General features: G+C 45.8%; 1 protein-coding gene across 4 annotated transcripts in view; it reads right to left on the bottom strand.

Annotated features, from left to right (window-relative positions):
* LOC137542500 (chloride channel CLIC-like protein 1) overlaps positions 1–22,738 on the bottom strand; it is a 392,696-nt gene that overhangs the window by 276,284 nt on the left and 93,674 nt on the right. The gene's annotated exons all lie outside the window — the stretch shown is intronic.

The following is a 22,738-nucleotide window of genomic DNA, read 5'->3' as shown; positions in this document are numbered from 1 at the left end:
GAATAACTCTTTATGGTCAGCACTGCAGCTCAGCAGAGTTATCTTCCTGAGCATGCCCCTCTTTTCAGTGTTTAAGGTCTTTGTACAACACCGTGTGTTTTTAAAAGCCATATTTACCATTACCCAGCTCTACCTGCAATATCATATCATTTCTCACTTCTCTTATTTCCATATTTAGTAAAGATGTCAGAAAAAATACTGAAAGAGTTAAATACTTCAAGATTCTGTTTAGAATTACTAGATGCTTTCTTTGGTCTAACCTCCATAATATACCGTAACTCACGAAGTCTGAACAAAACTTTCACTCATTCCAATGACGACTAACTTCCTATGCCTCTGGGGACAGTCTCTCCAACTCCTTATTGTGTCTTTGGGACGGGCAGCAAGAGAGAATCTCCCCAATAGGGAGTACAGAAAGCAACAAAAATCATCTTCCAACAATGTTAAAAAATTAAATACGTGTTTGCATACTTGCCAAATTCCAGGGTTGAAATCTGGAAGTCATGTGCCCCTGTTTGGCCTGCAAGGAGTTTAGGAGACCAGGTGCAGTGTTCGCCACTATTTGTCATATTCTGCAGTGCCACCTTGGAAAATATGTAAGCCTGGTCATGTTTTAGAAGTTTATTTGAGCAGGATATGTCAGCTGCCATGCAGCCAGCTATGTACCCATGGGATGAGGTCTGCTGGTCTTTGTAAAAAGATTCTTGACATCTTTGAAGACTTTTCCATGAACATCTGTGCCTTCAGCACTCTTTTGGGTTTCATTACAGGTAGAGCACTGGACCTCCTGGTGTAAAGTCTCCCGTCTGATAGCCAGACAAGAGAAAGACAACACACAGGTTGTTTTTATTACAATTACCCAAGTTTATTTTAACTCGTTTCTGTTCTGTATGCAGAGTCCAGAATCCTGTGATCTTCTGAGGCCACTTTGTCCCGACTCAACGTAAGAACTACATCAAAGTCTGATGTACCACCTCAGTACAAGCACATCATAATGTTTGCAGAGAAGATTTATAGTTATTGAGTGAAGGCACTGGGACTATGGAGTGGAGGTAATGATGACAGAGAAATAACTGTATGTACATTAATAAGGACTATAGACATTTAAAGGAACTCGGTGGTCCAACCAAGTATAAGAACCCACTACTACATTGTGAAAGAGAAATGGTTGCCAATGTACTGTTGCCATTTCTAACCTAGTATAGCTGTTTTTCCTAATCCATCCAGCTGAAAGCGGTGTTGAAATCTGACCATTGCATGGTTGGATCTTCAGTTCAACCAGCCTCTCTGCTAACCCCCTCATTCTGTGCATTCAGTGCTCTCTTGAGAGCTAACAGCATAACTTATAAGACAGGGGGGTGAGGTGGGAGTGAGCTGGTAAAACTGCAGATCTGACTATGAAACAATCAAATTTTAACACAGGTTTCAGTTGACTAGATTAGAAGGAGGAAAACGTTTCTCTTGTATAAAATGTGGACAAGAAACAAAATGGGATGCTAACCCCTATATTAAACTCAAGCTAGTTCAAAGACAATGCAGTATAGCAAGTCCTGAGAAATGGGCATGAGAGGACAACACACGTGGAAGGTTTGGTCTCTCAGAGATCTCTTCATGGAGCTACTTGGACCCTCTAACAGAGGTCCAACAAGCAAGCGCAAGCTGGTGAATAGAGACAACTTCTTCTGAACAATCTACAATGTATAGTCTAACCAGAGAAGTAAAAAAGCCTCATTGTCAAAGAGAAAATGGCTCCAAGACACTTTCGGAGATGATGAGCCATCCACTACACTGACAAATGGTAGAGTGATGAACACCTTAGAAAAAACACACAGATACAATGGGAGCGCAATAGTGCAATACATCACAAAGGGGTTTTTTTGGAAAGAAACTTTTATAAGAAATATACTCACAAAGGTGGGTTGCATAAAAGGGGCAACCAACCACACGAAGCAGGTGGAGATTAGCCCGTCTCCACTTGGGTACCTCCAGGAATGGCTGGATGCAAGGTGGTCGCACGCTTTAAAAAGATCTAGTTCTACGAGTTGCAGAGCTACACTGTACACTATAACTCTCACCATTATTGGGGTAAGGTGGGAATGGCGGTGCAACAAAACCATAGAGAACGCTACTATGATTGGGACAACTGTTTCAACCAAAGAAAATGTGAAGCATGTATGTGGCAAAGAAAAGTAGTGGGAAACCTCCGGAAGGGCTAGAGGATTCTGGTATCCTTCTAGGCCCAGTGTTACAGAGAGTGGTCCATCTGAATCTATTAGACAAAAGCTTTTTGAATAGGTTTATTGTGACCATGCTGCCACTGTGGACAAACACATCCAGAATGGCATGCGTGAGTAATGCCTGGGCATGAACAGTAGAATGAAGCACTTGTGCACAGTGGGCATGCACGGACCTTACTTGCAACATGCTCAATGTTAAGCCTGGATGCACTTGACCATGGCTGGGAGCATGGACAGAAGATAAAGAGGAACCCTGTGCTGAAACGGTAGTCTCTACAAGTATCTGGGAAGTTTTTGGACCATCCTGGGACTTCCAACTACTGAGGTACGTAGCAAACCCCTCAACTCAAATGCAGGTTTTCTTTGGCATCTGTAGCGGTAACCCCGAGTGAGGCTCCGGATGGAAACCCACAGCTTAGAGCGGTAACCCAGAGCCTGATTCAGGGTGGCTGGGAGATATATGCAGAGCCTCCCTCAGGATAAGATGCTAGCAGCTATTCCTCTTCCGTTCCTCAGAGGCTTTTGATCCCTCTGGTGAGATTGGCATTTGTCACATGACTACAGAAGACGATCTCACTATAGGAGTAGAGTGGCACTCAGCGGATAGGAGGAAGAATTGAAGTGCTGGATCCAGGGGAGAGGAGTTATATGTAGTGCTGCCTCAGATCTATCTAGCGTTGTTTTTTTTTTCTGCTTTTAGGGTCTAAAAGCTTGTGAAAAAAGTGTACCACTTTTAGACCCTACAATCCGGAAGTACTCATACCGCTAGGGAGGTTGAGAGTGTAGTCGGACGATGGAAAAGTGACAAACAAAGACACCAAATGATGACTAACAGTTGAAGTGTTGCCATTAGTGAAGCTGATGTAATATACGACTTAGGAAGTGAACTGTGAAGGTTTATTGTTGTGTGCTTCTCCAGTTTCATGAGGTTTCCATCACACAGGCAGCTGCTAACGTTCTGCATGGACAGTGGAATGGTACCTGTATATCCGAGTGGGCGGCAGCCACCTGATAGACTTGACACATGGAGGTTTCCTGCTGTGTGGGGACCGCACTGAGTGTCAGCTTCTAACACACATATGGTTACAAACCCCGCCACTTGTCTCATATACCAAGGAAACAGACAAGGCTCATTTCCGGGAGATCAGCAGCTCAGCCATCTGTGTGAAAAAAGGCCTTAGAGTAGATTAGCAGAAGCTGCTGCTCCCTAATAGTTTATGGTTTGGGTTAAACTGAGGCCCCTTTCACGCTGGTATAGCGTTACCCTGCGGCAAAACAGGGTGACGCTATGCCAATGAAAAAGGTTTGTGGCATTTCTGGCGATGCAATCCGCCGGAAGTGCCGATTCACCGCAAAAACAAAAGTGCGTTGGTGGGCAACATGCCCGGCGATGTTCTGCGAACTAGAAGTCATGTAAGTCTATGGGGACCCAGCTTTTAATTTATTTTTTTTATACTTTTTGGCTTTCAAGGAGCGGAACGCAAGCATATTTTTTTTTTCAATACACTTCTACGCAATTTGATTTTCGGCCACAGGAAGTAAGCACTAGAGAGCCTCACTTCCTGCTTGGCTTCCAGCCAGAAGGGGGATTACCCTGCATGCTACAGTAATCCTGAAAGGCTATTTTTAGTGTTGTGGTTCGACCATAGCACTGCAGCGGTTTTCCACCGCCGGTTAGTGTGAAACCGGCCTGAAGGAAATGACGTGTTGTGTTTTTATCTTGACTTCGGAGACTGGGAAATAAAGAGGCAACATGCAATTAAGTTGCAAAAGATGTATATTCTAACCCAGCACGGTATGATGCGTTTTACAGCCAACTATAGTACTGTGCAAAATGTAAGATTGGTGTAAAAAAAAATCCAAAAATATAATATAATATATATATATATACACACACACGCACATATATACACTGTAATACGCAGTACGGAGCTGTTCATCTTTGGAAACACTCAGGGACGCAAATGCTTACGAAGCCTTCTGAAGACTCCCGTAGGCCCGGACTCTCAATGGGAGACAGCGGAGGACCGAGGGGATGGAGAGAGGACTGGGAAGGCTCTATGGGATCCAGAGACATCCCTCTCAGCTACTGATTGGGATAAAGTTCAATTCTTGGTTGGAGTTTCTCTTTAAAGGGAACCTGTACTGACTAAAATTATTTAAAACACATGAGGTAACTTCAAATGAACATTAAATAGTGTGGCTGCATAGTGGTGCAGTGAATAGCACTCGCCTTGCAGCACTGGGTTCCCGGTTCAAATCCCAGCCAGGGCAATAACTGCATGGAGTGTATATGTACTCATCATGTCCTCATGGGTTTCCATTGACATACAATTAAGTTAAATTGGTTTGCCCTTAAAAACTGACCCTAGACTGTGATGGACTATGGTGGCGGGATGGTGTAATGGTTAAGGGCTCTGCCTCTGACACAGGAGACCAGGGTTCGAATCTCGGCTCTGCCTGTTCAGTAAGCCAGCACCTATTCAGTAGGAGACCTTAGGCAAGTCTCCCTAACACTGCTACTGCCTGTAAAGCGCGTCCTAGTGGCTGCAGCTCTGGCGCTTTGAGTCCGCCAGGAGAAAAGCGCAATATAAATGTTATTTGTCTTGTCTTGTCTCTCCATAGGCGAGCATCTAATGATGACCGCAGACAACAGTGGTCAGCCAAGGATATCTAGTGTGGCAGATGAAAGACACAATGCTTACTTCCCTCAGGTCAGTTGTCCTGCAGAGCCATCAGTTCAGAACTGGCAGAAACCAGTGGGACCCGGGTACACCCATCTACTGTCTGGAGGACTCTGGGCAGAAGAGGTCTTCATAGAAGCATTGTGACCAAAAAGAGCAACTCTGCCATGCATGGAGTCATAAGAACTGGACTAAGAGTCAAAAGTTGCAATATTTGTAGCAGAAGGCAGTTTGTTCACTTAGCAGCTTAAGAGTGTTACAATAATGGGTGTCTGTAGAAAACAGTGAAGCATGGTGGAGGTTTGGTACAAATTTGCATTTCTGCAAAGTGAGTTGGGGATTTGGTCAGGCTTAAAGGTGTCCTCAAAGCCGAAAAGCACAAATCAGATCATCAGAAAAGTCCTGCAGCAGGACAAAAAACCCAAACATACAGTCCATGCCACTATGAACTATCCTCAGTACAAAGAAGAGTCCTGAAAGCAATGGTATGACCCAAACAGAGCTTAGTTTCAGCCACACGGAGTGTCTTTGTTTTGGATGAAATTATTAAACCTAAAGTGGACCTGAACTCTTGCACAGGAAAGAAAGAAAACAGAGACATGCACCCTGTATGTATCTAGAGAGTTTAGCCTGTTTAATTACCTCTAATCGGTGTCTAACCACCAGATGCAATTTTCTCTCTCCCCTGGGTCAGCTGACTGCCACAGCAGAGATGGCAGATGAGCTCATTTGAAAGTACAGGATGATAACAATATGTCTGCTTCCATGAAAGCAGGAAGTAGAAACAGTGCCGATTTATTGTAGGATTTTTATCGGCTGTAACAAAGAAACGTTTTTCTTTAAAAGATTATTTTGTTGTTGTACATTTTTAGGGCAGAGAGGAAGTTCTGAGTTCAGGTCCGCATTAAAGAGAACCCAAGGATAAAACATACTTAAGGAGAGGGGAGCCTCCAAAAGCTTCTCTTAATCAGCCAGCCTCGAGGAGTTTGGCGACCATGGAAGAACAGTGGTTCTCTAATCTAAAACATTTCAAAAACATGTGCAAGTTTACCTAAGAGAACTGATGTTCTTCTGAAAGCAACTGGTGGTCACACTAGAATGGATGGGATTTATATTTCTCTTCTGTTCATTCAGTTTACATTGTTAATTGATAATAAACTACTTACACTTCCATTTGTTACAGCATTCTAAGTTTACGGTATGTTTGCACAGGATTATAGGGTATTTTGGTAGCGGTATATCAACCAAGCATTCTTGAAGACAAGAAAAGGTCCGAGGTATTGACAGAGTTCACACGGAAAGTCTGGGCGACTCACAATCAATATCTGGTCTTTTCATACACTAGTAATGGGCAATACAATCTCACATTTGATCAATTTAACTGCAAGAAGAATGCTGAAGCTTTGGGTGGGGTGGAGAGGGCAGCGCATAATTACTGCTCCACCTACATGAGGGAACGGTCCATTGTGCTAAGGAAATCTTTTAGGCATCAGATGCACAAAGAATGGATGATTGATGAAGATTCATAGGACAAGCTGTGAGGTGTGTACATAAATACAGGGGGATATCACCCACCACCTGTGAGTAGTGAACTGCTGGAACAAGTTCTACCATTTGTTACAGGATTCCCAAAGCACGGGAGATTTGTAAGGGCCTGAGCACATGTTCCTGAGCAGATTTATGCAACGAGCATCAGCGTGCGACCTCAGAGAGGGCATAGACAGTGCTGTGTGATGGGAACCCTGTGGCTTGCCCGAAAAAGATTTCAGCGCTGCTAGTCAGTGTGCCACATGCAGGGACATACCAGGGAGTGCTGGTAAGTTCCTGGCTTTGCCCGGAAAGAAGAGAGACAAGTCATGAAATAACGTTCACAGGGCCAGTTCTAGCTACAATGGAGCCCCGGTGCCCCCAACGACCAGACATCCCCAGTTTCATAGCCAGATGTGCTCCCTCCTAATTCCACGCAGAAACTAGCCAGATGTCCCACCCCAGTATAGAAGCTTGATGTGCCCCCATCCGAGCAGCCAGTTTAGTAGCACAATGTGCTACTCCCTCCACCCCACTAAATTAACTGCCTGCCAGAGGCACCCCTGCCCTCCCCCCTCCGTTTGGGCTCTAGTGGGGAAGTGCATGGGGGGCCTCTGGCCCGCAGCCACATGCTTTTTTGGGGTTAAGGGGACAATTGAGGGCACATAGGGATGCGGGGCCCTGGGGCAATTGCCCCCTTTGCCTATATAGAAGCACCGGCCCTGAATATTTATTCTACATATTCCCCCTCGAGACTGATGCACTTGATAAAGCATAGTTGCAGCTTTTCTAGACCGTCAAATTAAAATTCCTTTGAATGGGCCTCAAACCAGCACTCAACAGCATGTTGGATGTCAAAATTGTCCTCAAAATGTTTCCCTTCAGGTGTTTCTTCAAGTTCGGGAACAGATACGAATGTGAAGGGGGGGGGGTGGTTCACCAACTGGAATCCCAGGGTGTTCAGCTTGGCAGCCGCAACGTTGGCCGTGTGCGCAGGTGCATTGTCCTGCACAAAAACAATCCCTTTGGTCAATTTTCTATAGCATCTGGTCTTAAATGCCTCATTCAGCAGGTCCAGGAGGTTAGCATAATACTGTCTCAGTGATACTAGAGCCCTGAGGTTGGTAGTCCACCAACAGAAAACTGAACTTCCTCCCAGAAAACGGATGCCGTAACTTTTTTGGGGCAGATTTCAGAGAGTGGAACTTCTACGTCCATGGGCAACCCACCGTGGTATCATTTCATTTAATTCCTGTGAATTGGTTTTTTAGCCAGTCACAAACATGCTGCATGCTAAACTTTTCCAGGGTTTGTGATTGGCTTATAACTTACTTCCAAACTCCCATTAAAATGTGGTCAAAAATTGCAGCAGCAAGCACGCTTACTGTAAATAGCAAAAGTCATGATCGCAGTGATTTTTGTTATACAAGAGCAATCACACACTCAAAAAATGACATAGTAAAATTGCACTGCGTTTAAACGACCACTAGGAACCCAAAAAAGAAATGCAGCATGCAAGAGGTTTGTGATTAGGCAAAATCAGATTGCATAGTCACTGGATACTGTACTGGTTTGATGGCTGAGCCAGCTACCTATTCAGTCAGTAAGAAGTCCTTGGGAAAGACACCCTAAGGCCTTGTTCACATTGCCTTACATCCGCATTGGCCGGTTTTTGAAGTGGTTTTTTCCCCCCGATCCCGGCGTTTACCTGCGCGCTGTAATTTTTTTTAACCCCTTTTCTAAGTGGTTTTGCCAAGCGATTGCAGTTTTTCACTTCCTGACGTGAGCGGCGTTTCATCCTAGGCTGTCCACCCCTCGCTGCGGACCCCAGATGTAAGAGCGGCGTTTCATCCTAGGCTGTCCACCCCTCATTGCGGTCCCCAGATGTAAGAGCGGAGTGTCATTCTAGGCTGCCCACCCCTCGCTACAGACCCCAGATGTAAGAGCGGCGTGTCATCCTAGGCTGTCCACCCCTCACTGCAGACCCCATATGTAAGGGCGGCGCGTTATCCTAGGCTACCAACCCCTCCCTGCGGACCCCGGATGCAAGATCGGCGTGTCATCCTAGGCTAGCCACCCCTCGCTGCTGACCCCAGATGTAAGAGTGGCGTTTCATCTTAGGGAAGGGAGAAGGGGACCACTAGATTAGCAGGGAAGGGAGAAGAGGACCACTAGACCAGCAGGGAAGGGAGAAGGGGACCACTAGACCAGCAGGGAAGGGGACCACTAGACCAGCAGGGAAGGGAGAAGGGGAAAACTAGACCAGCAGGGAAGGGAGAAGGGAACCACTAGACCAGAAGGGAAGGGAGGAGGGGACCACTAGACCAGCAGGGAAGGGAGAAGGGGAACACTAGACCAGCAGGGAAGGGAGAAGGGGAACACTAGACCAGCAGGGAAGGGAGAAGGGGAACACTAGACCAGCAGGGAAGGGAGAAGGGGAACACTAGACCAGCAGGGAAGGGAGAAGGGGAACACTAGACCAGCAGGGAAGGGAGAAGGGGAACACTAGACCAGCAGGGAAGGTAGAAGGGGAACACTAGACCAGCAGGGAAGGGAGAAGGGGAACACTAGACCAGCAGGGAAGGGAGAAGGGGAACACTAGACCAGCAGGGAAGGGAGAAGGGGAACACTAGACCAGCAGGGAAGGGAGAAGGGGAACACTAGACCAGCAGGGAAGGGAGAAGGGGAACACTAGACCAGCAGGGAAGGGAGAAGAGGAACACTAGACCAGCAGGGAAGGGAGAAGGGGAACACTAGCCAAGCAGGGAAGGGAGAAGGGGAACACTAGCCAAGCAGGGAAGGGAGAAGGGGAACACTAGCCAAGCAGGGAAGGGAGAAGGGGAACACTAGCCAAGCAGGGAAGGGAGAAGGGGACCATTATACTAGCAGGGAAGGGAGAAGGGGACCATTATACTAGCAGGGAAGGGAGAAGGGGACCATTATACTAGCAGGGAAGGGAGAAGGGGACCATTATACTAGCAGGGAAGGGAGAAGGGGACCACTAGACTAGCAGGGAAGGGAGAAGGGGACCACTAGACCAGCAGGGAAGGGATACGGGGACCACTAGACCAGCAGGGAAGGGAGAAGGGGACCACTAGACCAGCAGGGAAGGGAGCCACTAGACCAGCAGGTAAGGGAGAAGGGGGCCACTAGACCAGCAGGGAAGGGAGAAGAGGACCATTAGACCAGCAGGGAAGGGAGAAGGGGACCACTAGACTAGCAGGGTAGAGAGAAGGGGACTACTAGACCAGCAGGGTAGAGAGAAGGGGACTACTAGACCAGCAGGGTAGAGAGAAGGGGGACTACTAGACCAGCAGGGAAGGGAGAAGGGGACCACTAGACCAGCAGGGAAGGGAGAAGGGGACCACTAGACTAGCAGGGAAGGGAGAAGGGGACCACTAGACCAGGGAGGTATTACCATGTGTGTGTGTGTGTGTGTGTGTGTGTGTGTGTGTGTGTGTGTGTCTGTGTCTGTGTCTGTGTCTGTGTCTGTGTCTGTGTCTGTGTGTCTGTGTGTCTGTGTGTCTGTGTGTCTGTGTGTCTGTGTGTCTGTGTGTCTGTGTGTCTGTGTGTCTGTGTGTGTCTGTGTGTGTCTGTGTCTGTGTGTCTGTGTCTGTGTCTGTGTCTGTGTCTGTGTCTGTGTCTGTGTCTGTGTGTGTGTCTGTCTGTGCAAAGTTTTTAGTTGTACTGTGGGGGGCAAGTTATTACATTACAAAAGTTCATAAAGAATGAGCCAACAGCTATTTTCCTATAAAGGAACTCCGTTTAGACACTACTGCACATTGCTTGCGGACCAGCGCTGGCTATTCTGTCATCCTAAAGTTTCAGTACCACCCTAGACCCAGCTACGAAGGGCCACATACAGGACCCATGGTGTACACTTGTCAAAAGGTCAAGAACAGAAAATTTCTATCTGCCTCCTACACTGATTCACTTGGATGTAAACAAACACTCATCCAAACATCTGGGTACTCCCACTTCTCAGAAGGAACACCACTTGTGAAGCAATTCACTGCTTCTTAAGAGCAGAACAATGTTCTGTGGCACTTTTCACACCTTCAGACAGGAGTATAAAGCAGGAAGATTGATGGAGTTCCCAGGTGCATGAGAAGACACGTTTAGTCTATCAGACAGCAAAGCCAGGGGAATAGCGTTTGAAGTCAGCTGCTGGAGGGGATTCACGGTATATCTCCTTGCTGTACTCAGAAGAGGCAGCCAGTAGGAACATGCCATTGTGCTGCTCATCAACTCTTATCAACACTCAGATTATTTATTCTCAGATACGGCAAGATGAGGATATTAAAATAGTAATTGAAAATTAACCCGAGGCATTCACACATACCAGCCCTAATTTACCAAAGTAGTTCATGGAGGACCTCTGCCCGTAATCTAGATCAGAAGTTATGCAACTGTCCTACCTGCCCAACCCTGGAGACCTCCCCTTGAGCATCACTAATGCCAACATCTCACAAAAAAGCAAAAGTATTTAACTGTGTTATAGATTCAGTTTATCTACAGCACTAATGTACACAAAAATTAATGTTTGCTGCAACACACTGCAGGGACATTTTTAACCGAAGACATTCCAGGCCATTGCCTAGAGTGCCATTGGCCTTGGGGGGCGCTATGCCCCTGGATTAATCCCCACCCTTAAATGAAACCCCCCACCAGGTGTTCAAATAGCTGCTTCTTCTGCATGTGTGCAGCAGCAGAAAGTTTGGTGTCCTCATGAGCAGCAGCATTGCCAGTCCCTGGAGAGCTGACATCACAAGGTCCGGATAGCATAAGTTCCAGGACTGTGAGAACACACTGTCTGTTTCCTGCTCCCTCTAGTGCTGAAACCTCACACTTTTCATGTCATGTGTAATCATGTGACATGCAGTAGGCGATGCCGGGCACTTGCCTGAGCAGTGAGCGGACAGGCTGAGGAATAGCACTGGGTGGGGAGGTGAGAGCACAGTTTCTGCTGCATGATAATCTGCCATGACATGGGGTGACAAAAAGCCTAGATATGGCCCTGACACACTGGCAGCAACCATAAAGATGCTAAGCATTCCAACATGCATGCAAAGCTTATGCATCTTAGAATATGACATGCATTTCCTGCTGCTTTTGATTGGGCCATTTCCAAGCTTCCATACAATATGAGGAATGTACAACTGGTAGAGATGGTAAATGAGAATCCATTTTTCTCTAAAGTTCTGTAAATTATTTACAGCTTGTAATTAGGCCAATCAAATTTAGTTCCTGCCAATTTTGATCTGATGATTTGGTCCAGGCCCAAGCTGCATACAATTTGTATACAAGTCAGAAAAACTGGCACCTCATTGACCATCTCCACAGTTAACAACTACAACTACGCAATCTCACAACCGTCAACCAAAGTGCACGACCCAACACCTCCAAGCAGTTGCACAGTCTTCAATACATCTCATCAAAGGCCACCAGAGGGAGCTAAAGTTGAAGATTATTACTACTACTTTAGATTGTAAAAGTGGACCTGAACTCTTGCACAGGACAAAAGGAAAACAAAGAAATGCACCCAGTATGTATTTTAGAGAGTTTAGCCTGTCTAATTCCCCCTCAGGTGTGTCTAATCACAAGTTGTAATTTGATCTCTTCCCTGTGTCACCTGACTGCCCCTGCAGAACGCACAGGAAGTTAACAATATGTCTGCTTCCATGAAATCAGGAAGTAGAAACAGTGCAGTTTTATTTCAGAATTTGTATCACCTGTAACAAAAAAATGTCTTTAAAAGTTATTATACTGTTGCATATCTTTTAGAGCAAAGGGGACGTTCTGAGTTCAGGTCCACTTTAAAAGGAACCTGGAGGGAGAAAAATATGGAGGCTGCCATGTTTATTTCCTTTTAAACAATACCAGTTGCCTGGCAGCCCTGATGATCTATTTGGCGGCAGAAGTGTGTGAAGTACACCAGTAACAAGCATGCAGCTAGTCTCAGAGTTGACAATGTCAGAAACACCTGATCTGCAGCATGCTTGTTCAGGGTCTATGGCTGAAAGTATTAAGAGGCAAAAGGTTCAGGATAGCCAGGCAACTGGTATTGCTTAAAAGGAAATAAATAGGACAGCCTCCATATTACACTAATTTCAGGTTCCCTTTATTTTTTATGTTGGCACTTTATAAATACAATAAATAAAAAAAAAAAAAATCTAATTTGCGTTTTCAACTGTAATTTGCCACCACTGCCCCCTCTCTCCTCCAGCAGGTAGAACACACAACAATAGTTTGGCAGAATGGCAAGACAAATTTGAGAAGCAGTACTGAAACCTCTTCTCACTCTGAATCTCTGGACAAGGTAAGTGTCTCCAATTGCTTAGCAAGAAGTCTTCTGTATGTTACGCAGAACAGCCTCACTTGCTTGCTCAGGAACTAGAAGTCCCGCCTCCGCGGAAGCAGCAGGACAGCAAAACTACGGCAGGAAGTTCTGTACAGCTTGTCCTATAAATGAAGGCTACGTGTTACAGTTCCATAGCACAGGCAGTAAGGAGGCAGCACAATATGTTGGGCCAGTATCCTCCACTATGAAAACAATGTTGTTGGGAGCATGTCCAGTATTCCAGGCTGGAGAATGACCCTGGTATGTATAAGCCCAGTAAGATAGCAGACCCCATTCAATAAACAAACTAAAGGCTTTAGATAGTCTGTATAAATATCTGCGCAAGAAATATTAAAGTCCTGCAAGCTGCCAAAAGCTAAAGTCCTCAGAACAGACTCTCTTCCTAATGTAGATAAGAGCTTTGACACCATATGGACTTTAGATTTTTCCACCCCCTTCAAAGTGCAGGCTTACCAATTAGCATCCGGTTGATCAGAGGTTGTGGGAGGTGTAACGCAGCTGCAACAAATCCTTCAGGTATCCGGTGCCTAGATTGTATAGAGATTTGAATGTTAGGATGCCCATTTTGATAAGGCCATTTTATGGGTAGCCAGTGTAGAGAGCAGAGGATCGGTGTTAAGTGCAATGGCAGCGTTGGTTGGTAAGAGTCTTGCGGCAGCATTCTGTACTGGCTGCAGGCGGTGCAGGTCTTTATTTGGAGGGCCTGCATAGAGGGATTTTCAGAAGTTCAGCCATGATGCGATGAAGGCATGAACTAGGGTTCAAAGTTCCTCTGAAGGAATGAGGTGCTTAATTTTTGCAATATAGACATGGACCTGGAAGCACCAGTGTGCTGTGGCTTAGAGTGGGTTGTGCAGTTGTGGGTGGCTGTTTAGTATGAATAACAGCAGAGTACGCAATTCTTTTGAATATGGGGGGTTTGCTGCTTGTGGCCAATTGGCAGGTTTCAGGATGAAGCCCACAGTGGACTGAAAGTAGCCATGGCCGCTACTATATAGCCATATTGCTATACCATGCACTGTTTTTATTTTTCTTGATGTATTTATGCACCTTAGTACTAGGTTTTGCACTCTTGCACTGTATATTTTTCCCTTGATAAAGCTTCCCTATTTGAAGTGAAACATGTCGGGTTTTAGGTGGTGGTAGTGTGTATTTGCATTTTTGTACAATGGTAGTGGTCTTTTGAGGTTCAAACCTCATTCACCATTTATACTTACCCAAGTATGCCCCTACATTAATTAGTCAGTCACTGGTATTTAGTTTCTGTTGAATCAGTAATGTTGGAGGGCTTTTGAGGGGTAATCCTCATTTATACTTACCTGAGTCCTTGCCCCCACATTAAGCAATCAAACGCTGTTACTCCACTTTAGCTTATTTTTAAGCTTTTTAACAATTTATCAATAAAAGTTAACTTTTAGTCCGTTTCACAGGATACATTGTGTGTTAATATTCCTGAATCAGGTTCTTTGTTACTCACAGAAGAGTCCTCAGATCACACAGAAGGAGAACGCAAAAACAGCACATTAATAAAAAAAAAAAAAAAAAAGTCTCATAATGAGTTATCCGACTGCCCTACGTCTTTACCGCACCTGATCTGTTCCGATTTGCAATTCCAGATGCCCATTCATCAGGCGGCGAGCGTTTGACAGCTGTCACCTCTTGGAAGAAAAATGAGGTTGGTCCAGTAACATTACCACATGGAAGATGCTTGTGTTTCTGACGCCACTTCTATGAGCGCTGCACCCACTAATCGGGTCACATGTTGTTGCAGGTGGGTAGCGGGCGTGACGCGGTGTGCTGGTACTCGTCAGACTACACCATACCTTCACTTCCAGCTAAATAACATTATTCTGACCTTTCAGCCTCGTAAAATGCAAGCTGTGCTTTCTAGGAAATTCACCTAATTTTTTTTTATAATGTTATAAATGAATGTCTGTTTCAGTGTGATAAGTACTTGCGCTGAAATCTCCTTTTTCTGATGTGTAAGGACCGTGCCCGAGATGAAACCTGCAAGCAAAAGCAGATACTTGCTTAGGTAGCAGGAAGCGTCTGGATAGTCCAGAGGCTTCCCGCATCGTCCTCCTTGCGCGGAGTGCTGTGAGAAGAGCTCCAAAAACTTTGCTGGTGCCACCATAGGCCATAATAGGAATTACAGCTATAGCAGTGCTCAGCAAGTCATTTGGGCGCCGTCAGAAGACGGAGCGCAAATTACTAAAAAATAGAAAAGAACAAAAAAAAAAAAAACACTATTTGGATGCCAGCAATAGCATCTGTCCTCCACTATCCACGGTGGTCTGGAGGGGGAATAGTAATAAAGGCCACCGGGACTTGGGCAGGAGCAGGGGGAGCAGTTTTTCGTCTTTACCCTGCGCCCAAATCTCCTGGCAGCTTAATCATATGTATGGCAAATGCAGAAGATGGTGGTGGGTTGGCACTGCAGTGTGGATACAGTTCAGCTGTAGAACGTGCACTAGTGAGATAATAAGCTCCTCCACTTGTAGGCCCTTTGCCAGCGTGCTCAAGCTAATAGAAATAGTGATTCGATGCAGATTTCAAGAAAGAGCAAAAGCAGGAGGAAAGCTGGCACTGCTGTAGTGGCTTCATTTATTATTGCAAAAATGTCTTTGTACAAAATTGCATGAACAATTATGCACATACCAGAGTGAGGAGGTGCTGCGGATGTCGGTGGGTGCTGGGTATAGAATGCCTGACGGCTGTTTCGCGCACAAACTGCGCTTCTATGGAGGAGTAAAAAGTGGGGCAAAGAGGGAGAGGTGAAAGCAGTGTAAAAGTGTGAAGTCAGAAGATTCCTGAAAGACATAAATAAGTGCAAGTGTTCCATGGTGCACATGGTGCACAAATGAATCAAACCAGGTGCCAGGTCGCTGATGCCACCCGTAAGAGAAAGCTAAAGGGGTCGTGCGGCCGGACGCATATGCAACATGACGTACGCGTACGTATTGCGTAAGCTAGGGCGGCGCTAACACGTGACGTGACGTCACACGCTGGCTTTCTGCCGCTATTTAACCAGAAGCCATTCGCATTGGGAACTCCGCCTCCGTAGAAGCGCAGTTTGTGCGCGAAAAAGCCATCAGGCATCCTATACCCGACACCCACCGACATCCGCAGCACCTCCTCACTCACTTTGGTATGTGCATCATTTTTCACGCAATTTTGTACAAATAAATTTTTTACTTTTTGAACTTGATGTTTTGCAATAATAATAGCAGTAGGGTTTGCACTGTGTTCTCATCCTGATTTAAAAGCTTCTTGCTTGCAATAATAAATGAAGCCACTACAGCAGTGCCAGCTTTCCTCCTGCTTTTGCTCTTTCTTGAAATCTGCATTTAATCATATGTATGCCCTCCTCGCCGCAGTTGCCGAGCTGGGACCCCCGGAACATATAGTGACCGTGCTTCCCACCATGTAGGAGTGTGGTTGGACTGCGTCTGCATGCATAGAGCTTCATCTGTGTAGTTATCTGAAGCTGTTGGTGCACAAGCGGCTCTGTACTACTGCACGGGGCGGCCATACTTGCTATGGGTTCAGTAGGGCCTTGCTCATGTGTGAAGGAAGCATGGCTGCAAACTTCCAGAAGGTACCAGCAGTGGCGGTGGGGACGAGAAGGAAATCACCGTGCGCCCTGTCTGTGCGTGGCAGCATCACTGTGCGCCGTCTGTGCATGGCACTAACACCATGCCCTGCCTGTGCGTGGCAGTATCCCCGTGCCTTGTCTGTACGTGGCAGTATCCCCGTGCCCCGCCTGTGCATGGCAGTATCCCCGTGCCCCGCCTGTGCATGGCAGTATCCCCGTGCCCCGCCTGTGCATGGCAGTATCCCCGTGCCCTGCCTGTGCATGGCAGTATCCCCGTGCCCTGCCTGTGCATGGCAGTATCCCCGTGCCCTGCCTGTGCATGGCAGTATCCCCGTGCCCTGCCTGTGCATGGCAGTATCACCGTGCCCTGCCTGTGCAAGGTAGTATCCCCGTGCCCTGCCTGTGCATGGCAGTATCCCTGTGCCCTGCCCGTGCATGACAGTATCACTGCGATTATCTGAAGAGAATGTGTGTCAGTTCACAAGTGTTGGGTCTCAGACATTTCCCTGCTTTCTCTGCTGTGTAAGCTTAGCAGAACCCCACAGCAATCATGCTGAAGGAGTGAAAACAACGTCATTTATAGATTTGCTTATTTTCTTACAATGTTCATTAATAAATTGTTTAGGGTTAGTGTTTGCCCATTGTTCGATCTTTCCTCGCCCCGATTTACATTCTGAAATTAAAGAGCAGATTAACTGTGAATGGTAAATATCACCAATCAATGAAAGCCCACGCCCCACTATATTACGCTCCAACGTAAACTGAACAGACGTAAAATAACAAGCCGCAGAGTAAGAGCTTCAATCATCCAGTCTCCAGTGAGGTATGTGTGAGAGGATAAACCTGCTCGTTACGCCAAACACAACATGTTACTACAAGAGGAATTGTAGTCAAAATAACAATGGTTAAATAACAATTTGTAAATTATTTAGCCAGCGGTTGCCCATCGTAAAAAATTTTCCTCACCCAGATTTACATTCTGAAATTGATCACAGGTGGCGACATCTTTACCGCTGGCAAGTGCATCACTGAGGAATGTTTACTAAGAGTTCACACTTGGTCTCCCAGAATGCTCTAAAAAGAATTTTGCATATCTAATAAGCCTAGGCTGTGACATCACTGGGAGGGCGTGGCTACATATATATATATAGCACAGACAAACAAACACAGAACATTTATATTGCGCTTTTCTCGTGGGGGACTCAAAGCGCCAGAGCTGCAGCCACTAGGACGCGCTCTATAGGCAGTCGTAGTGTTAGGGAGACTTGCCTAAGGTCTCCTACTGAATAGGTGCTGGCTTACTGATCAGGCAGAGCCGAGATTTGAACCCAGGTCGCCTGTATCAGAGGCAGGGCCCTTAACCAGTGCACTATCGAGCCACCACACACTATTCAGCCACCATATAAAGATAACAAGTGTTTCTGATGCTGAAACCAGGAAAAATTACCGTAAAAGTGGGTGTCCAGAATAATTTACTGCATTCTACTATATGTCACTACAATGCCTCTTTACTGCATTTTGCTATAGGTCACTACAGGGCATCTTTACTGCATTGTGCTATATGTCACTACATTCTGCTATATGTCACTACATGGACTCTTTACTACATTCTGCTATATGTCACTACAGGGCCTCTTGAAGAACAAGTATAGGCCACCCGAGCCCCGAGCACGCATACCAGACTGCCTTCTATGGTCTCCATCAAGCCTTGCCATGTCCTCTCCATTTACTCTGCTAGTGAGGACTGTGGTAGCAGTGAAAATAAACAGAGCAGAGAGTGTTTAGAAAGTGCGGCCATTTGTCAGAGACAGACCGCAACTCCTGACAAACAGGCTCCAAACACAAATACTGTCTCACTTAGCACAACTGCCACCAATGGTGTGAAGCGAGACCACCCCCCTCCCTTCCCCCAACACACACATCTCTGCCAGCTCCTGACAAACAGGCTCCAAACACAAATACTGTCTCAGGCCCAGTGCACACCAAAACCGCTAGCAGATCCGCAATACGCTAGCGGTTTTGGGAGCTGATTTCAGAGCGATTCTAGGTATGTTTAGAGAGGTTTTCTAAACATACCTAGCGGTTTTGGGTGCGTTTTTGTGTAGCAGATTACACATTTTGTTACAGTAAAAGCTGTTACTGAACAGCTTCTGTAACAAAAATGCCTGGCAAACCGCTCAGAAGTAGCGTTTTTCAGAGCAGTTTGCGTTTTTCCTATACTTTACATTGAGGACGAAACGCTTCCGAAATCCGCAAACGCGCAGCAGGAGGCGCGTTTGCGGCTTGAAAAAAACCTCAAACCGCCGGTGTGCACCATCCCATTGCAATACATTAGCCAAGCGTTTTTCCAGGCGGATGCGGCCGGCAGATCGTCCAAAAACCGCTCGGTGTGCACTAGGCCTCACTTAGCACAACTGCCCCCACTGTGTGCAGGGCCAGATTTGTACTTTCCAGTGCCCTAGGCCTGCTGTCACCTACCCCCCCCGCCAAAAAACATTCTGTCCAACACTGACTAGCGATCATTGGTTTGAATGGGCTCATTTCAGTTGTGCTGCTCTGCCTCCCATTCAGCAAAGAATCAGTGGATGCTCTGTCTGCTCAGTAATTCCTGCAATTTGCGCTCCTGCCTGAATGTACACAGCAGCCAATAGTGTTCTGGGCATGCATACTTGAGAAAGGATGCTGATGTATGTACTTGTCAAGAATGCATAACACTATACTGGCCTTGGTTGCTGTGTTCATCTGGGCAGGAGCAGAAAACTTGCGCAAGTCGCAATTGGCCAGAGCATGCGCTGCTTCTTTGTCCTCTGTGCAACTCGCTGCAGTCAGAGCCACAAACAGGTGGCAGGGCAGCTCAATGGAGAGAAGCCATTCAAAACAGAGAACAGGTATGTAGCAAACATCCTCTCAATACCCACTTTGGATGTTTGGTTGTAATTAGAGCGGACCTGAACTCAGAACTTCCTCTCTGCTTCAAAAGATACACAACAACATAATAACCTTTAAAAAACATTTCTTTGTTACAGCTGATACAAATCCTGCAATAAATCTCCAGTGTTTCTACTTCCTGCTTTCATGGAAGCAGACATATTGTTAACATCCTGTGCTTTCAAATGAGCTTAGAGTTTGTGGCAGTCAGGGGACGCAGGGGAGAGATCAAACTACAACTTCAGATTAGACACAGATGAGGGGGAATTACACAGGCTCTCTAAAAACATACAAGGTGGATTTTTCTATGTTTTCCTTCTGTCCTGTGCTAGAGTTCAGCTACACTTTAAAGCATCTGAATGATATTTATTTACATTAGCTGAAAAATCTATGTATCTCTTTTGAATGTTGAAAGTACATATGGTGGTGTGCTCTAACATATTGACAGTATACGGGAACAAAGTCTGAAGAAGGCTTATTCCCAGAAAGATTACTTTTTTTCTTTTAAGCCAATAAATGGTATCATCCTGATTCAAAACTCTCTGCTTTCACTGATGGCTAAGATGGTACTATGCTCTACTGCTACGGGAAAGGAGAAGGATGCCAAACCATACACACTAGCATAGAGGTAGTAACAGCTCAGGTGACTGTGACAGTTTAGCAATGAACGGAAAGCAAACAGCATTTTTATTCCTGCAGTTCTCATAGATGGTAGGAACTGAAGGACAGAAAATGAGTCAAGTAAGAGTTAACTGAGACCACTGCTGGCTAGGAAGAAAAAAACCCTAAAGCCCTTATATTTAGGTAGACCAGAGATAAGAAAGTGTAATTTACAGCTGCTGGGGTCAGTGTCACAGCTGTAAAGGAGAAAGTGAAGAAACTAGCAGAGTTCACTAATGTCTGTGAATGCCAGCATTAAAACTCAGGGGAACTTAGTTCGATCTGCTTTGTAATGTAAATCCCTGGTATTTCTCACATCAACTTGTATGATCATGATACAGAGGAATGGATCATCAGGTGAGGTGACAGCAGATGTTGATTGTCATAACACACCAGGAATTGTGAGAGAGAGAATTGCTGGAATTGGGGAACTCTGGAATTTAGCAATTAGTGCAGAGCATATTGAAGAAGGGCGCATGGAAAAAAGGGCGCAGGTTGTAGCCGAATTTATACGTTATAATGTAAAACAATGTTTTCCCTTAGTTGCGTTGTAAACGAAAATATAGTGCTGTATCGCTGTAATGAACGTATATTAAACGGCAAAATACCGTCTATAACAAGAACAGTTTTCTGTAGTAAAACATCAAATCGCGTGTATAACAACGTATTGTTGAAAGAAATGTGAAATGGCGTGTATAACCACAAACGGATAGTGTATTAAAACTTCAAATAGCGTCTATAATAAAAACGATATTTACTCTGCTATTAAGCATAGTAATAGAATAGTAGATTTTAAAGGTATTTAACAGCAATTATACCCAACTTTCAGCTCACACAGATCTCTCCTTAGCCCTATCCCTAACACCTAGACCCCCCCCCCCTTTGTATTAATATACATAATGTTATAAATTGTATATATTACACATATTGTGCTGTAACTATATCTAACCTTACTCTCATACACAGCCCTCCCTGTTCCTATCCCTAACCCCTAGACCCTCCTGGTGGTGCCTAACCCTAACCACCCCCCTGGTGGTGCCTAAACCTAAGACTCCCCTGGTGGTGCCTAAACCTAAGACCCCCCTGGTGGTGCCTAAACCTAAGACCCCCCTGGTGGTGCCTAAACCTAAGACCCCCCTGGTGGTGCCTAAACCTAAGACCCCCCTGGTGGTGCCTAAACCTAAGACCCCCTGGTGGTGCCTAAACCTAAGACCCCCCTGGTGGTGCCTAAACCTAAGACCCCCCTGGTGGTGCCTAAACCTAAGACCCCCCTGGTGGTGTCTAAACCTAAGACCCCCCTGGTGGTGTCTAAACCTAAGACCCCCCTGGTGGTGTCTAAACCTAAGCCGGAGTCTGCCCCCTTGCGGCTCTGCTTTGCTGCTAGTTATCCTCGAAGCAGCAAAGCAGAGCCACAAGGGGGCAGACTTGGGCTTAAAAAGACATCACAGAAGACTGGCTCAGCTATAATCATTCCGGGAAAAGCTAGACAGAATGCTCAGTAGGGGATTCTTATCAGGGCTGATAACAGGCAGATTTAGCAGAGCAGAATGAAACAGAGAGCAGGGTAGGCGTTTACTGTCATGTTTCCATTGATATATATGGTAAAATACATGAGGTTGCTTCGTCTCTGGTTCCCTTTAAGGCCTCTCTGCAGGGTCGCACAACTCAGCACACAAATGATCCCATCAAATAAACATTGGGGGAGCGATCAGACCCCACCAACAGAAAGCTCTGTTGATGGGAACTGATCGCTCCCCCAATGTTTAATTTTTTTTTTTTACAAAGATTTTTCTCTTTTTATAAGGGGAGGAAAAAAAACGCTTTTTTTTTATTTTTTATTTTTTTTTTATTATTATTTTCCCCACCCTCCCCCGTCAGTCAGTTACAGTGATCGGCTGTGATAGGCTTTAGCCGTGTCACATGGCTGTCCCCAGTAAAGCGCTGCCTTTGATCGCAGAGCTGTACTGTGTTAATAGACTGCGTCTAATGTTTCGCAGTCTAACAGTCTCCGACCGGCGATCGGCGCTGGAAGACTGAAGGTGGAGCGGAGCTCAGTCATCCAAGCGAAGATGCGCGCGCATGATCGCCTGCAACCACGCCCCAAGGGCTTCATGTCGATCGGCGTTAGGCGGTCTTGGGGTTGGCGCTGCGTGCACGCCCATCGGCGTGACGCGGTCGCCTAGTGGTTAAATAAAACTACCTCTTACCTTGTAAATTGTTTTTAAGTGTTTTATACAGTATGTTTTGGGGCGCCTTCCTCCCTCCCAACGAGATTACATGACGACTTGCATTTAAATTTGTTTGCACTTTAAAACTGCTCACCAAGTATGGCATTAGAGGGGCTTTGTCAAGCTGGGTACAAAAACATTGGGGCAATGGTAGAGCAGTATCCCAGAACAAATCAGAATCCTGGTTTCCTCAAACGGCTGGAAACTGTTAGCTGTTCTAGACAAGGTTTTAACATTTTCTCCAATTTTCTCAGCACCCATCTTGAGAGATCCTCCTCAGAGAGTGACCAAGCTATGACCACCAGCCTCCCAGTGACAGAAAACCCATCAACTCAGAAGTTCTCAGCACCTTGGACAGCAGTCTCTACAGAGGAAGGTCAGTGTTCTGAATTTCATGAAACAAAGAAGGTAGTATGAAAGTAGACCAGGCTACTTCTGGAAGCAAAAGAACTGCAATTTACCAAATGTATTGTAAGTTACCTAATGTATAGCTACACTTCTTATATTTTATATTATAG

This window comes from Hyperolius riggenbachi, chromosome 12 (assembly GCF_040937935.1).
Source record: "Hyperolius riggenbachi isolate aHypRig1 chromosome 12, aHypRig1.pri, whole genome shotgun sequence".
In the NCBI taxonomy this organism is placed as follows: Eukaryota; Metazoa; Chordata; class Amphibia; order Anura; family Hyperoliidae; genus Hyperolius; species Hyperolius riggenbachi.
The sequence above is the reverse complement of the archived record's forward strand: the minus strand, read 5'-3'. Positions and strand labels throughout refer to the sequence as shown.